Source organism: Amblyomma mixtum, chromosome 2, assembly GCF_055824585.1.
Source record: "Amblyomma mixtum isolate Tamu chromosome 2, ASM5582458v1, whole genome shotgun sequence".
NCBI lineage: Eukaryota > Metazoa > Arthropoda > Arachnida > Ixodida > Ixodidae > Amblyomma > Amblyomma mixtum.
Genome location: NC_143013.1, coordinates 304,911,444 through 304,926,614, shown reverse-complemented (window position 1 = coordinate 304,926,614; position 15,171 = coordinate 304,911,444). Strand labels below are relative to the sequence as shown.

The 15,171-nt window shown below is 57.8% G+C and overlaps 1 protein-coding gene across 1 annotated transcript in view; it reads left to right on the top strand.

Annotated features, from left to right (window-relative positions):
• LOC149364768 (acetylcholine receptor subunit alpha-like) overlaps window positions 1-15,171 on the top strand; it is a 34,839-nt gene that overhangs the window by 8,797 nt on the left and 10,871 nt on the right. The gene's annotated exons all lie outside the window — the stretch shown is intronic.

Below are 15,171 nucleotides of genomic sequence, written 5' to 3'. Positions count from 1 at the left end.
TCATTTCTTGACTTGGTCAGTGACCCAATTTCCCTTTGTGAATAAATAACACAAAGGGAGTTAAAGGGGGGGGGGGGGGGGGGTAGAAACACAACACCTTACACCGCACCATTGGTCGCGGTGCACTCTGCCCAGCCGACTCCTTACTGGGCGGATCGGCGCCAGGCACCGCGGAAGACTGACCTCTGGCGGACTCCGGATCAGCGCCCGCTCTGCTACCACTGTGGTGAGGCCGGCCATCTCTACCGGCGGTGCCCCTATCGCGAAATGGGACTACGCGGTTTTTCCATCAACAGCCCCCGTCCACGCCCTGGCGAGCGCCCTCAAGACATCGCTGAGTATGTCACCCGCCAGCGTAGTTCACCGTCTCCTCCGCGCCGCGAGTCGCGATCGCCCTCTCCACGCCGGTCTTCGCCCTCTGGGTCCCGTTTCGCCCCAGTACAACGTGGTTCCTCGAGCCCTCGTCGGGAAAACTAGCTCCGGCGGCCTTTGGAGGCGAGGCCGCCGAACGCCGTTCCGACGCAAAGCTTCCACCGCCGCAGCAACTGAATCGCCCCGACGTCGCACGCCGCATCGCTGCACAGTTTTCCCCGACGCGCCTTTCGTATCGCCGCGATGCCGCAACCCCGATCGCCGACCCGCTTCCGCCGCCGCACCGACCCAATCGCCCCGACGCCGAACGCCGCATCACCGAAGAGTTTCCCCCAACGCACCGCTTGAATCGCCCCGACAGCGCAACCCCAGTCGCCGACCAGGTTCCGCCGCCGCACCGACTGAGTCCTCCACAACAGCCATCGACGGGCCGTGCTGAAGGCAGGGTCTCCTTGGATATCCCTGTTCTCGTCGACACAAAGGAGGTCAGTGCGTTGGTCGATACGGGCGCAGATTACTCTATCCTTAGCGGACGGCTTGCGACGGCCCTGAAAAAAGTGACGACACCCTGGGACGGCCCCGACATACGCACGGCAGGCGGACATCTTGTCGCACCACTCGGCATGTGTGCGGCCCGGGTTACGGTTCGAGGCTGCACATTCGTTGCCACTTTTCTCGTTCTCCGCGAATGTTCTCGCGATGTCATCCTTGGCATCGACTTTCTTCGCGAGCACGGTGCTATCATAGACCTGCCGAACCGCTTGGTGACGTTTTCTACCGCAATGGCCACAGAAGAACCTGCGCACCAGGGTTCTCGGTCCGCCCTGCGAGTCGCCGACGATAACGTTACGGTGCCACCACGTGCCAGCATTCTCGCTAGAGTTACCTGCGACGAGCCACATAGGGGACTCCGGGTTGTCGAGCCTAATGTCTCCCTCGTGCTCACTAAGGGGGTTGCGGTGGCACGGGGCCTTGGATCCCTTCATGACGGTTGTACAGAGGTCCTTGTCACCAACTTCTGCAATGAGCATCGACATCTGTTCCGTGGCACAGCCATCGCTTACGTCGACCATGTTCAGGAAGTGGCCGAATGCTTTGCTTGTGCGGAGGACACACCTGGAGCTGACGCCGAAGCGGTCACCAGCGTAGACATAAATCCTGGCCTTCCACCCACTGAAAAAAGGCAACTCCAGGACCTCTTGCGAGAGTTTGGTGCGTGTTTCACGTCGTCGTCTAAAGTGCGCCAAACGTCGATAGTTAAACACCGCATTATCACGCATGAAGGAGCCCGCCCCATCCATCAGCAGCCCTATCGTGTGTCCCCTCGTGAGCGAGATGCTATTCAAACACAGGTCGAAGAGATGCTCACAGACGGCGTCATCCAACCGTCAAGCAGTCCGTGGTCGTCTCCTGTCGTCCTCGTGAAAAAGAAAGACGGGACACTACGGTTCTGCGTCGACTACAGGAAGCTGAACAGTGTGACCAAGAAAGACGTGTACCCGCTCCCGCGTATCGACGACTCCCTCGACCGACTTCGTCAAGCCAAGTACTTCTCTTCGGTCGACCTCAGAAGTGGTTATTGGCAGATAGAAGTTGATGAGAGGGACCGTGAGAAAACCGCCTTCATTACACCGGACGGGCTGTATGAATTTCGCGTCCTCCCTTTCGGGCTCTGCTGTGCTCCTGCCACGTTCCAAAGAATGATGGACACCGTTCTCACCGGTTTGAAGTGGCAGACCTGTCTTGTTTATCTTGACGATGTCATCATTTTTTCCGCAACGTTCACGGAACATCTGCACCGCCTCAGGACTGTCCTCAAAGCCGTTCGATCCGCCAACCTCTCCCTCAAACCAGAAAAATGCCACTTTGGGTTCACCGAATTGAAGTTCCTCGGGCACGTCATTAGTGCTGACGGAATCCGCGCTGACCCAGAGAAGCTTGCTGCCGTTGCTGCCTTTCCGGTCCCCTGCCACAAAAAAGCAGTCCGACGTTTTCTGGGCCTGTGCTCCTATTATCGCCGCTTCATTAGAAACTTCGCCCAGCTCGCCAGCCCTCTGACGCTCCTAACCCGTGATGACACGTCATTTTCCTGGGGCAACGAACAACAGACTGCCTTCGACGAGTTACGAAGCCTACTCCAATCACCGCCCATCCTGGCACATTTCGACGAAGATGCCGACACGGAGGTGCACACGGATGCGAGCAACGTCGGTCTTGGCGCCGTTCTAGTTCAGCGGCAAAACGGTGTCGACAAAGTAATTGCCTACGCCAGCCGCGCACTGTCGCGTGCTGAGTTGAACTACTCTACCACGGAAAAAGAATGTTTAGCGGTAGTCTGGGCCGCCGCCAAGTTCCGCCCATACCTCTATGGCAGACCGTTTTGTATCGTCACCGACCACCACTCGCTGTGCTGGCTGAAAAATTTAAAGGACCCTTGCGGCCGCCTAGCACGTTGGGCATTCCGCCTGCAGGAATTCGATTTCACCGTCACCTACAAGTCAGGCCGGAAACACACCGACGCTGATACCTTGTCACGCGCTCCCGTCGAACCTCCTCCGCAAGACACCACCGACGATGATAGCTTCCTTGGAGCGGTCAGCACATCTGAGCTCGTTTCCAGACAGCGTGCCGACACTGAGCTCCGTCTGCTCATCGAACATCTCGAAGGTGGTTGCCCTGAAATACCACGATACCTAGCTCGTGGACTATCGTCGTTTTGCCTGCGGAGAGGGGTACTTTATAAAAAGAACTCTACTTCAAGTCCGACAACTTACCTGCTCGTCATACCGTCTGATCTGCGGGATGAAGTCCTCCTTGCCTGCCATGATGAACCGACTTCCGGCCACCTTGGAGTTACCCGCACCTTATCCCGAATCCGGCAGAACTATTACTGGCCCAACCTAACTTCAAGTGTCAAGCATTATGTCCGGACATGCCGGCAATGCCAGCGGCGAAAAAAACCCGCGCTCAAGCCTCCTGGACTGCTTCAGTGCATCGAGCCGCCACAAATACCATTCGACAAAGTCGGCATGGACCTTCTGGGGCCATTTCCTCTCTCGTCTACCGGCCACAAGTGGATCGTAGTCGCCACAGACTACTTGACCCGCTACGCTGAAACCAAGGCCCTTGCGCGAGGTACTGCCGCCGAAGTTGCCCACTTCTTTATGCACGACATCGTGCTTAGACACGGCGCCCCATCGGCCATCATTACTGACCGAGGCAAGGCGTTTACAGCCCGACTACTACGTGACATCTTAGCGCTTAGCCATACTGCTCATCGACCTACAACAGCGTATCATCCCCAAACCAATGGTCTAACGGAACGGCTCAACAAAACATTGGCGGACATGATCTCGATGTACGTCGACGTTGAACACAAAACCTGGGATGAGGTCTTGCCGTACGTCACCTTCGCATATAATACCGCGACGCAGGAAACCACCCAGTTCACCCCGTTTCGTCTCGTGTATGGCAGAGAGGTCCGCATGATGCTAGACGCCATGCTGCCGTACGGCGACACAGAGCTTCCCCCTGAAGCCGGCCACTTCGTGGAGCAAGCAGAGCAGGCCCGTCAGCTGGCCCGCTTGCACATCAAGGACCAGCAATCCGCCGATGCCCGACACTATAACCTTCGGCACAGGGACGTGCACTACGAGCCCGGCGACCACGTGTGGGTGTGGACACCCGTGCGCCGCAAGGGATTGTGCGAAAAGTTTATAAATAGGTACTTTGGCCCGTACAGAGTCCTGCGCCGTTTGAACAGCGTCAACTACGAAGTTGTACCCCATGGAACTGTGATCGTCGGCCCTCAGCGTCAACGGCCTGAAATTGTGCATGTAGTGCGCTTAAAGCCGTACTTTTCGCGTGACTGAGCGCTGCGTTCACGCTGTGTTTCTTACCTTTTTCCCCTTACCCCACGTGTGACCTTGACTCTCGCCGCATTTCATTTAGCGCAAGTTGTATAGTTCACCTCACCCCTATTCTTCTTGTTTTTGCTCCTCCTCCTCTCACTGTACATACCCCATTCCACATCGAGACGATGTTTCCTTTCGCGGGGGGGGGGGGAGGGGGGGGGGGAATAATGCCACGCGCCTAACGCGCCGCGCGGCCTCCGCGCTGAATCGAAGACGACGACGAAGCGGCGGTGGACTCTCGCGGCGCGCTGGTTCTGTTTGGTGTCGTGGAAGCTGCCTCTAGAATTAAAAGAAGGCTCCCGCTCCCAGTCTTGGGTTCTTGCCGACGCCTACCTTCGCGGCTCCTCTGGTCGTGACAATATTTACTTTAAACCCTGCCGAGCACGACACTTTCGCTTTTTGCCCGACGTGTACAGCCTCCTGATAAAGTAATCCCGTCACGAGAAGGTGCACACGAAAAAGTTCTTAAAGGGTCAGTCTACTCACCGAGATGAGTGTATAAATGGCATATTCTGGTAGTTGGCACCCTATAACATCAATAACGAGGGGTCTGCGCCCGGTTTAGGCAGGAATTTATATTTTATTTAGGCGTTAAAAGTCGCGTAAAAAAGCATGGTGGCGACCCCAAACGTTCATTTTGTTCAAGAAAGTGGTAGTCTTTTTTTTTGTAGAAGCATAAGTGAATATACTACATACCATTTGTATGCCCCAATGTCAGAGAAACGCACATTTTGTTCTAGTAAACTGTAAGGCGTACCGCTCGCTTTTTCTGTAAATCACATGAATATTTATAGTTACACGTACGCAAAACGCAACACATTCCCACTTTTAGTTCAGCGTATGCTAGCAGAGACGCAAAAATAAACTCAGCCTATAGTGGCGCCATCTGGTCGTCAGGACGGGAACCATTGCTGTAAACAAACCGACTCTCCACTTAAGCCTAGGAGCGGAAGAATCGTCACTCTAATTATTAAAATAAAGCAAATTTATCTCTTATATGTTTTTTTATAGGCGAGATGAGACGAAGCGAAAGACAGGCGCCCCATTTATGGCCAGTGAACGCACTGAAAAAGGCAGCAACAACGAGAATTCAGTCCGAAGCGAGAGGTCCGGCTTCGAAGGGCGCCGCCATGTTTGTCGCCGCGCGGCGGAAATCCAGATGGTTGCCAGATGAGACTACCATCTCATACAGATGTGTTCCCACATTAATAAATTCTATTTTAAAATGTTCTACCACACTCCTTGGCCCCACAGCTGGCTAAACGGTAATTTGAGTAAAGAGTTATCGGTTGCCGCAAAGAAAATATGGTCGATAAAATTCAGTAGACTGACCCTTTAAGCTTTGCAAAAGATAAGACCAATTGTCATCTTTAACAACTAAATATGATAATCCGGGACGATCGGTCGAATGAGCTGCACAGTTCTAAAAAATGTGGCATGAAGAATTTCGCTCTTTTTCAACTGCTTTCTCAATTCCCCAAGGCTCACTACACATTTTTTTTTTCTGCTTAGAAGAGGACGATCGTGTCAGCTTTAAGCTGAACAACACAGGGCACGTGGTGAGTCACGCCAGCCCAATATCCCATTAATATGCTGGCGTGTTTAAAACCTAGGAGGCGCGAAGTAAGAAAATGTGGCGTTTTGCCCCACTCTTCCTTAAAGATGCTAGACGAATTCGCCCTCGTCGACTAAAAGAGTTTTTGCATTGATAAAGAGTAGAAGAAACGAAAAGGCAAACTGTTTAGCTATATTTCTATGATGCAGCCTGTGGGTTTCTAAGTGGACACAGGCCACCACCCACCGCGGGTTCGAGCTTCGCGCGAGCCAAGGGCCCCGATCAGCCGTCACCACACACACACTGGGACACCGATGCAGTGCACTCAGCCTCCGCTGGGAGGAGAGCGATTCGCCGCAAAGAAATAGGCCTCCAAGTTCACAAAGGAGACGTTTATTCACATCGTCCTCCAGCAGATACACAAACACTCAATAGTCACCCCGTCCCGGGGGCGCGCGAGGAGCAAGGCTCCGCTGCGCGCACGAAGCGACTCGAGCAATGTGCGCCGCTAGCACGCCGCTGCAGGAGAATGTCCCCGCGGCAGTGCTGTGATCTCTCTCTCGTGTCGACCGTTGGGCCGGTTGCGAGAGAGAGTGGGCATTCAACGCAAGGTACGCCTGTCAGAGGTCGCTGGACCCCGCTGGACAGGCTCGAGCCGCTGCAGGTCAGAGGACACGTGCGGGCGAGCTCGAGTATATGCACTGGTCCGAGCGGCAAAGGCCGGCACGGACAAACAGTAACGTACGCACCTTACGCTGTCTCGGAGGGATCTCTCTCCCTCTGGGCCCCGCTCGGACGGTCGCGCGGCGCGCGGCCGCCCAAAGCGGGGTCCCGAATTCCCGCCAAAAGGCGCCAATGGCAAAGGCCCTTGGGGAGCCGGGGCGGAGCTGTGGCTAAATGACAGTGATTAGTCACCCAGCCGCCTCTCCACCGCCTGAGGCGGGAGCAAGGGAAAGAGGAGAAACAACGCGGGAGGCCGGCTAGCCGCGCAAAGGCGACGGCGAAAGCCAGGATTCCCACATCCCCCTCTCCTTAAATGCCCTCCTACCCATCGGCAAAGCACGCGGCCGAAATAAAGAAATCAATACACAAAAAAAATAAGCTACACTTCAGTTCCAAAATAAAGAAATCAATACACAAAAAAAACTAGATACACTTCAGTTCCAGCCACAACACCGTAATAAAAAAAACAACACAAACAACGGAAAACAAGGCAAAACAACACTTGCGTACGCTTCAATAACACTAAACAGCACGCAGATTATATACACGGTACAATGCGCGGTGCATGCCACAGCACGTTAGGCAGTCCGTGCCAAAGTTCGATGGCGCGGCCTACTCGGCCGTTCGGTCACTCACGTCCTTCAGGGTGACCCGGCTGAGCTACAGCCACTGACGACGGTCCCATGTCGTCCACGAGGTCATCGAAATTCAGCATCAAGATGTCGGTGCCGTCCGACGACCCCGAGGAGGACCCGCCGCCCGACAGCACTTCGCCCAGTGTGTTAGATCCTGGAGACGCGTATGACCGGCTGCCGCCAGACGCCGGCAATCCGGCATGCACTCAAGAGCGCCGCGAACTCCGGGTTGGTCTCCGCGCGCCGGCGGCAAAGCGCCGCAAGCTCCCGGTCTGGGAGATCACCCGCCGCGGGCCGCTCCGCCAGGCTCCGGCTTTCAACGGCAGCGCTCCTCTCAATCTGTTGCTCCTCATTCTCCGCCTTCGCTCGCCGCTCCAGTTCCCGCCGGTGCACGCGCCCTGTGCAGTGCGCCGGAAAATACACGGCCACCCGGCACATGTCGCAGTAACCCACGCCGTCGGGCACTGGTAGGCGTGCTCCCGCTGCCGCCTGGTCGTGTTCTCCCACCGTGTGGCCGCGGAACGGCCGTGGCACGCAGTCCATCGGTGTCCTGGTCTTAACGCGGCGCTGGGCCTTCCAAGGGGCATCGCTGAAAAAGGTCAGCGGCGGCTCCCGGCCTTCCTGACAAGTCCACACGGCGACGCTGCGTTTTTTGGGGGTAGGAGTGGCCCGGGACGGCGACGTCACTCTGGTAACCGGCGGTGCCGGACGGACCTGTCGACGTCGACGGATATCTGGTCGCCTCTTCTTCGCCTGTGACTTCTTCGCCTGTGACGCCGTCGTCCCACCGCTCAACGCTCCGCGGACCTCCTGCGTTGGTGCCATCTTCGATTCGTTCAGATGATTTCTCGACGCAGCAGCACGCTATGAAGACACGGCCAAAACTGCGGGGACCTTCAGTGGGAACCCCAGCGGGAAAGGGGCGCTGTCCTCCTCTTCCCCACTCGTCCGCGCTGCCCTTGATCTTGGGCACGCGCACCTCACCACAGAGAGACACCGGCACAGAAGCGGAAGCCGGTCGGCGACAACGATCCGCTCATCAGAAGCGTCGCGAGGCGCCGCGGCAGAGCACTGACCTCGCGCCCTTGGACACGACATCCCGTTCGGGCACAAGGTTCGGGCACAAGAAAGTTAGTGCACCCCTTTCACGCCGGCTGAAACGGGCGAGGACGTTCGGCGGCGTCCAGATGTGTAACCTTGTCCACAGCGAGGGGTCCTTCTCATCCTCGCGCTCACGCAGAAGGACACAACGGCACAACTCACAGGCGTAGCCTTGGCTCATGGTTACGCGCGCACAGTCACAGCCACAACCACGCATACACCCGCAAGTGCGCGGACGCTGGTCGGCGACAACGATCCCCTCATCAGAAGCGTCCAGAGGCGCCGCGGCGAGGGTCAAAGGGTGCACTTTCCGCCCCCCCATCGCCCCAAACGCCCCGCCAACCTCCCCTCCATACGGGCCGCACAAAACTCGCACCGCGACACACGGCTCCTTAACGAGCCAACCACCCACAGTCGGGCCGGAAATGAGAAAAGGCGCGCTGTACAAACGACACCTAATCCAATCTATTCCTTCTAGCAGATAAGAGCAAGCACGAGCGGGCTGAAGTTTGCCTATGTACATCTGGGTACGTTAGAACAAAAACAGACGAGCAAGCGGGGAAACGAAAGTGGCTAGAAACTGACTCAAACAAAACAAATAAATAGATAGATAAACACGCAAGGCTGGAACTGAGCATGCTGCAAAAACAACAACAAAAAAAAAATAACACACCGTGCTTCGCCTAGGTAGGGCCTGACGAGAAAGCTCGCCAGCTAGCTGAGGCTGCGTGCCTTCGGTTGCGGAAAAGTCCGCCGTCCGGCATTAATCACACCGGTGACCGTCGCCTCAGATTGTACCGGTGCTCCGTACGCTTGCGTTCCGCAGCACCAGTTGTGCCTTTGCGCTTGCCTTTGATACCAATGGGTATCGGCGCAAGCTCGTCAGACCGTGACGCGTAGGCCTTCAGGTCTGCGATGTGGGCACGGCTGGTTTTCCCCGTAAGGGGATCCTCCAGCAGGTACGCGAGTGGCGACCAGACTCTGACCACTCGGTACGGACCAAGCCACTTAGGAGCGAGCGAGGCTGAGAACCCCTTGCTGGCATCGCTAAGAACGTGGTTGCGCTTCAGGACAAGATCACCCACCTGAAAAGTCAGGCGGCGGTGCTTGCGGTCATATTGAGCCTTCTGTTGGGCTCTGGCTGCCGCCAAACTCTGCCTTGCTCTGTTGAGAGCCCGATCAAGCCGGTCCCGAAGCGTCGACGCATAAGCAGAGCAGTCTGCCCGCGTCTGGTCATCCCCGAGCTGGCTCTGCACGACGTTTGACATCGGATTCGCCAGCTCCCTCCCGAAATTGAGGAAGGCGGGAGAGAAACCAGTTGAGCGATTCTCAGCTGTTCGGATGGCGAACGCAAACTCGCTCAAATGGTCTGCCCAATCCTTTTGACACTCGGCAAAGGCCGCCAGCATTGGCTTGAGCGTTCGGTTGATTCGCTCGGTCAAATTGGACTGGGGGTGGTAGGGTGAAGTGGTGTAGTGCTCGATTCCGAGGGAACGGCACGTGTTACCGAACACCCGAGCGGTGAAATAGGACGCATTGTCCGTGATCAGTCTTTCCGGAAAGCCGAACCGACAGAACACATCCTGGAGTTTATCCAGCACCGCTCGTGCTGACACTTTCCGAAGGGGGTACAACTCAACCCATTTGGAAAAGTGGTCAGCGACTACCATCAGGTAAATGAACCCCTGCTTGCTCCTGGGGAAAGGCCCCATCAAATCGCAGGTGGCCATCTGCCACGGACGCACACTGTCAATTGGTTTCATCATTCCAGGCGGCTTGCCGCCCCGTGACTTCACCGCTTGACAGACATGGCAGGAACGGCAATAGCGGAAAATGTCACGCTTCATGCCGGGCCACGTCACCGATTGACTCAGTTTTGCAAAAACTTTGGAGCCACTCAGATGACCGGCCAGTGGTTCGTCATGAGAGAATCGCAAAAGTGCGCCTCTCAGACTTTTGGGGATAACCACCTTGAACGGGTCGATGGACTCGTCATCGGTGGCTATGTACTTCAGCACGAGCCCGTCATTGTCCAGCAAATATGAATCCCCGGGGTTCGCCGCGACACACGCTGGCTTCTGCCCCCCTGCGCCCGCTACAATACCAGTAGCGTCACGGCGCTCCGTCTCCCTGAGACCGTCGCTCATTACGCGACAAAAGGGGTCATTTTGCTGGGCTTTCAGTAGCTCTTTACGGCTGAAAACGATTCCAGTCATCCCAGAGGGGAGCGTGGTCTCGTCCCCACTCAGGTTTGCAGCCAAAATTTCCGTTCGCGTCGGCAACTCCGAGGCGCTCACGAAGAGCTTCGCCTCTCGTCCTCTTTGCGAAGCGCTGCTTGCCTGGTTAGCGGAATGGGTTAACCCGTTTCCGGGCTCCCCCTCCTTGCCGCCCGGCGGCTCGTCCGCTGTTTCGCCCCCTCCGCCTACAGGCGTCAAGGCGCCGCTGGCGAGTGGGGCACGGGATAGCGCGTCAGCTACCACGTTTGTGCTCCCCTTTCGATACTGCACAGAAAAGTCGTAATGCTGTATCAGGAGAGCCCAGCGCGCCAGCCGACCCGCAGGCTCGCGGAGCCGCATCAGCCAACTGAGCGCACTGTGGTCTGTCTGCACCACGAATTGCGTTCCATCAAGGTAGACGTCAAATTTGCGCAGTGCAAACACGATGGCGAGGCACTCCTTCTCGGTCACGGAATAATTCCTCTCCGAGGGCAGCAAGGAGCGGCTGGCAAAGGCCAGCGGTTGCAGCACGCCATCGAATTCCTGTAGGAGAACTGCTCCTAAACCCAGATCGCTCGCGTCAGTCTGGACTACGAACTGTCTGGTCAGGTCGGGTAGCCTGAGCTGCGCTGTCTCGGCAATGGCACTAGACAGGAGGCGAAAGGATCGCTCTTGCTCGGGCCCCCATCGCCACGCTGCAGTCTTTCCCAAGAGCTTGGTCATGGGTGCCTGCACGCGGGCACAGGACGGGATGAACGACCGATAAAAATTGGCCATTCCCAGAAAGCGGCGGAGGCCGCGTACGTCCTTGGGCGCGGGAAATTCGAGTATGGCTCGAAGTTTCTCCGCATCAGGCTCAATAGAGCCCTCGCCCAGCGTGAACCCTAGTAACTGAACCCGGGTCCGCGCTATTTGGGCTTTCGCAGGATTCAAAGTCATCCCAGCAGCCCGTACCCTCTCGAGCACGTCGGCAATGTGGCCTAAGTGCTCATCGAAGGTTCGTGAATAAATCACGATATCGTCCAGGTAGCACATGGCGTGGGACCATTTCGCTTCCCCCAGGACGCGGTCCATGAGCCTCTGAAAAGTCGCAGGACCATTGCAGAGACCAAAGGGCATACGAGTGAACTCAAACAGCCCTCTGTGGCACGTGAACGCGGTCTTGGACCGGTCAGTGTCAGCCATCTGGACCTGTAGGTAACCTTTGGAGGCATCTAGCGTGGAAAAGTACCGCGCGCTGCCCAGGTTTCCTACGATTGAGCTGATCGTCGGGAGCGGATAGGCATCCTTGCGAGTCAGCGCATTCAGACGGCGATAATCCACACACAAACGGTGGCTGCCATCTTTCTTAGGCACCAACACCACCGGAGACGCCCAGGCGCTGGACGAGCGGCGGATAATGTCCGCCGACAGCATCTCATCCAGCAACCCATCAATCACCTGCCTTTTCGCAAGGCTGACGGGTCTAGGGTTGCACTTCAAAGGAAGCGCGTCTCCAGTGTGGATCTTGTGGCTCACTAAAGTGGTACAGCCAGGTTGATCCGTGAAGAGCTCATCGTACTGACGCAATAGCGCTGTCAAACGAGCCTTCTGTGTGTCATCCAATGTTACCGCACAGGCGGCCAGCGGATGTGGTGCCTGGTCGTGCCGCGCCGCTCGGTCCCAAAGGGGAGGCTGAACGACGGAACGCTCGACACAAGGGCGTGGCCCTGTCCGCTGAGCGTGGCACTCTCCGAACGCCTTCACTGCGCAGGCAGATACTGACGCCGGTGGGCTAATGAACGGCTTAAGCTGGGAAAATGGTCCGTCGCGATAGCCGCCATTCGCAATGTCCACCACGATCCCGGTTTTCAGGAGAAAGTCCCGTCCGAGAATCATGGGCACACTGAGCCCTGGGAGATGGATGAAACGCGTGCGTCTCGTCCGCTCTCCCCACCTGACAGACAGCCTCGCGGCGCCAGCCGAATGGGCTACGCCTTTCGCAAGGTTGAATGCCGTACGGCAGTCCCGCAAGCGCACAGAGTGCTTTTGCAAGTGGGACAAAACCTCTTCACCGAACAAGGAAGCGCTGGCTCCCGTATCCAGTAACGCCGAAAATTCGCGGCCAGCAATGGTGACCGGAATAAACGGCGCGTGCGCATTAGCAAGGCAGCTTGCCCTGTACGCAGAGGGAATTAGCAGAGATTGGGCCGGTGGTCCCTTTACGACCGACCCCCGCCGCCGTTTCCCTGCCTCGCAGGAGGCCTGGCTACGGAGCATTCTCTTGCTAAGTGGCCCCTCTCTTGGCAGCGGAAACAACGCACACCGCCGCGAGCTTGGTCGCGGGACAATGGCGCCTCTCCCTGCCTGGGTCCGCCCGCTGCACGACCAAAGGGTCGGCCGAGTCGGGTTTCCCCCTCCGCTGTGCGTTGGAGCGCTTGGCGCCCCTCAGCACGCGCTTCAGAAAACGGTGCAGCGCAGGCTGCCCGTCTCCCGTACGAGTAGGGATCGAGAGCTCTGTCGCTCAACTCCCATGACTCGTTTTGCCCGCTAACAGCTGCAAAGGCAGGTTGTGCGGGTGGTCGCCGGTTGGGTAAGGGCAAGGCCCCTCTCCATGCACAGCGTGGCTCAAGGGCCTCGCTTGCCGGCGGTGGCGGACGATAGGCGCGCGCGGCGAGAATGTCGCCTTGAATGCGCTTTGCCTCGGCGGCCAGCTCCTCCAAATCTCGGAATCGGCCGCCGCGCAGGTAAGCCGAAAAGGTCGGATGTGCCTGCCTGATCGTCCTTTCGACACGCTCCTCGTTCGAGGCTCTGGGCTCGGCGATTGAGAAAAGGTCTTCCATCGCACGAACATACTCTTGCAGCGACTCGTCCGGAGCCTGAGTACGGAGCTCCAGCTCTCGCCGCATCCTACGCTCGTAGTCAGCGGGCAGGAATTCGCGCAGGAATGCTGCACGGAACTCCTCGAGAGTCGCTGCCCGGTGGCCGGAAAGCCGATGCCACCGAGCTGCCGTGTCAGTCAGCGCTGCGGGGATGATGTGTGCAAGCACCACCTGCTCAGTGAGACTCATAGTTCTCTGATAATGGGTGAGGGACTCAAGGAAATCCCGGGCACTGAGTAGGTCATCATACCCGCGGTATGTTGGCATGGGCAACTTGACCGCGGGGTGAGACAACTTCGGCGTGGCCAAAAGTGTCCCAACAGCCCCTGACAACGACTGGATCATCTGGGCAGCACTGGCTAGCAGCGCCTGCGCCCCGGCCTCAGTGGAGGTTTGGGCGGGCTGCACGAACGAGGGAGGCAAGGCTCCTAGTTCGATGAGCGGCGCGGATTCCGCAGGGAACCGGGCCAGCGCCTCGCCGTTCCCAGAGCAGAATTGACTGCTCGCGGGGCACGGCTGCTGCTGTTCGAAACTGCCGGTTGCGGCAGCGTGACACGAACTGCTTTCGCACTGGGCGGACAGCGTGCACAGCTGAGGCATGTGACCAGCGGATGCACCGCAGGGTGCTTCCGATACAGCTCCGATGGGAGCCGCGTGGTCGACATTTTGGGTTGTGTCGCCGTAAACCCCAACGGGGGCCGCGGCCAACCACGGTGTCTGGCTATTCGAAGGAACAGCAGCCAGCGGATCAAACGACGCTACAACTCCGTAGGGAGCCGACATGTAGCTGCCGAGTGCCCCGCTGGGGGTAGACATGGTGCGCAAGCGTGATCGGCAAGGCGACCTGCTCGGCTAATATGTCATCAAAGGCGTAAGCGCCAATGACTTAGCACGTTGGGCGCCAGTTGTGGGTTTCTAAGTGGACACAGGCCACCACCCACCGCGGGTTCGAGCTTCGCGCGAGCCAAGGGCCCCGATCAGCCGTCACCACACACACACTGGGACACCGATGCAGTGCACTCAGCCTCCGCTGGGAGGAGAGCGATTCGCCGCAAAGAAATAGGCCTCCAAGTTCACAAAGGAGACGTTTATTCACATCGTCCTCCAGCAGATACACAAACACTCAATAGTCACCCCGTCCCGGGGGCGCGCGAGGAGCAAGGCTCCGCTGCGCGCACGAAGCGACTCGAGCAATGTGCGCCGCTAGCACGCCGCTGCAGGAGAATGTCCCCGCGGCAGTGCTGTGATCTCTCTCTCGTGTCGACCGTTGGGCCGGTTGCGAGAGAGAGTGGGCATTCAACGCAAGGTACGCCTGTCAGAGGTCGCTGGACCCCGCTGGACAGGCTCGAGCCGCTGCAGGTCAGAGGACACGTGCGGGCGAGCTCGAGTATATGCACTGGTCCGAGCGGCAAAGGCCGGCACGGACAAACAGTAACGTACGCACCTTACGCTGTCTCGGAGGGATCTCTCTCCCTCTGGGCCCCGCTCGGACGGTCGCGCGGCGCGCGGCCGCCCAAAGCGGGGTCCCGAATTCCCGCCAAAAGGCGCCAATGGCAAAGGCCCTTGGGGAGCCGGGGCGGAGCTGTGGCTAAATGACAGTGATTAGTCACCCAGCCGCCTCTCCACCGCCTGAGGCGGGAGCAAGGGAAAGAGGAGAAACAACGCGGGAGGCCGGCTAGCCGCGCAAAGGCGACGGCGAAAGCCAGGATTCCCACAAGCCGAGGTGCTTGTTGAAGACTATTCCGGCAAAGATTCTTCATATCTACTGCGCCGTTTCGCATACCTTGCGATATA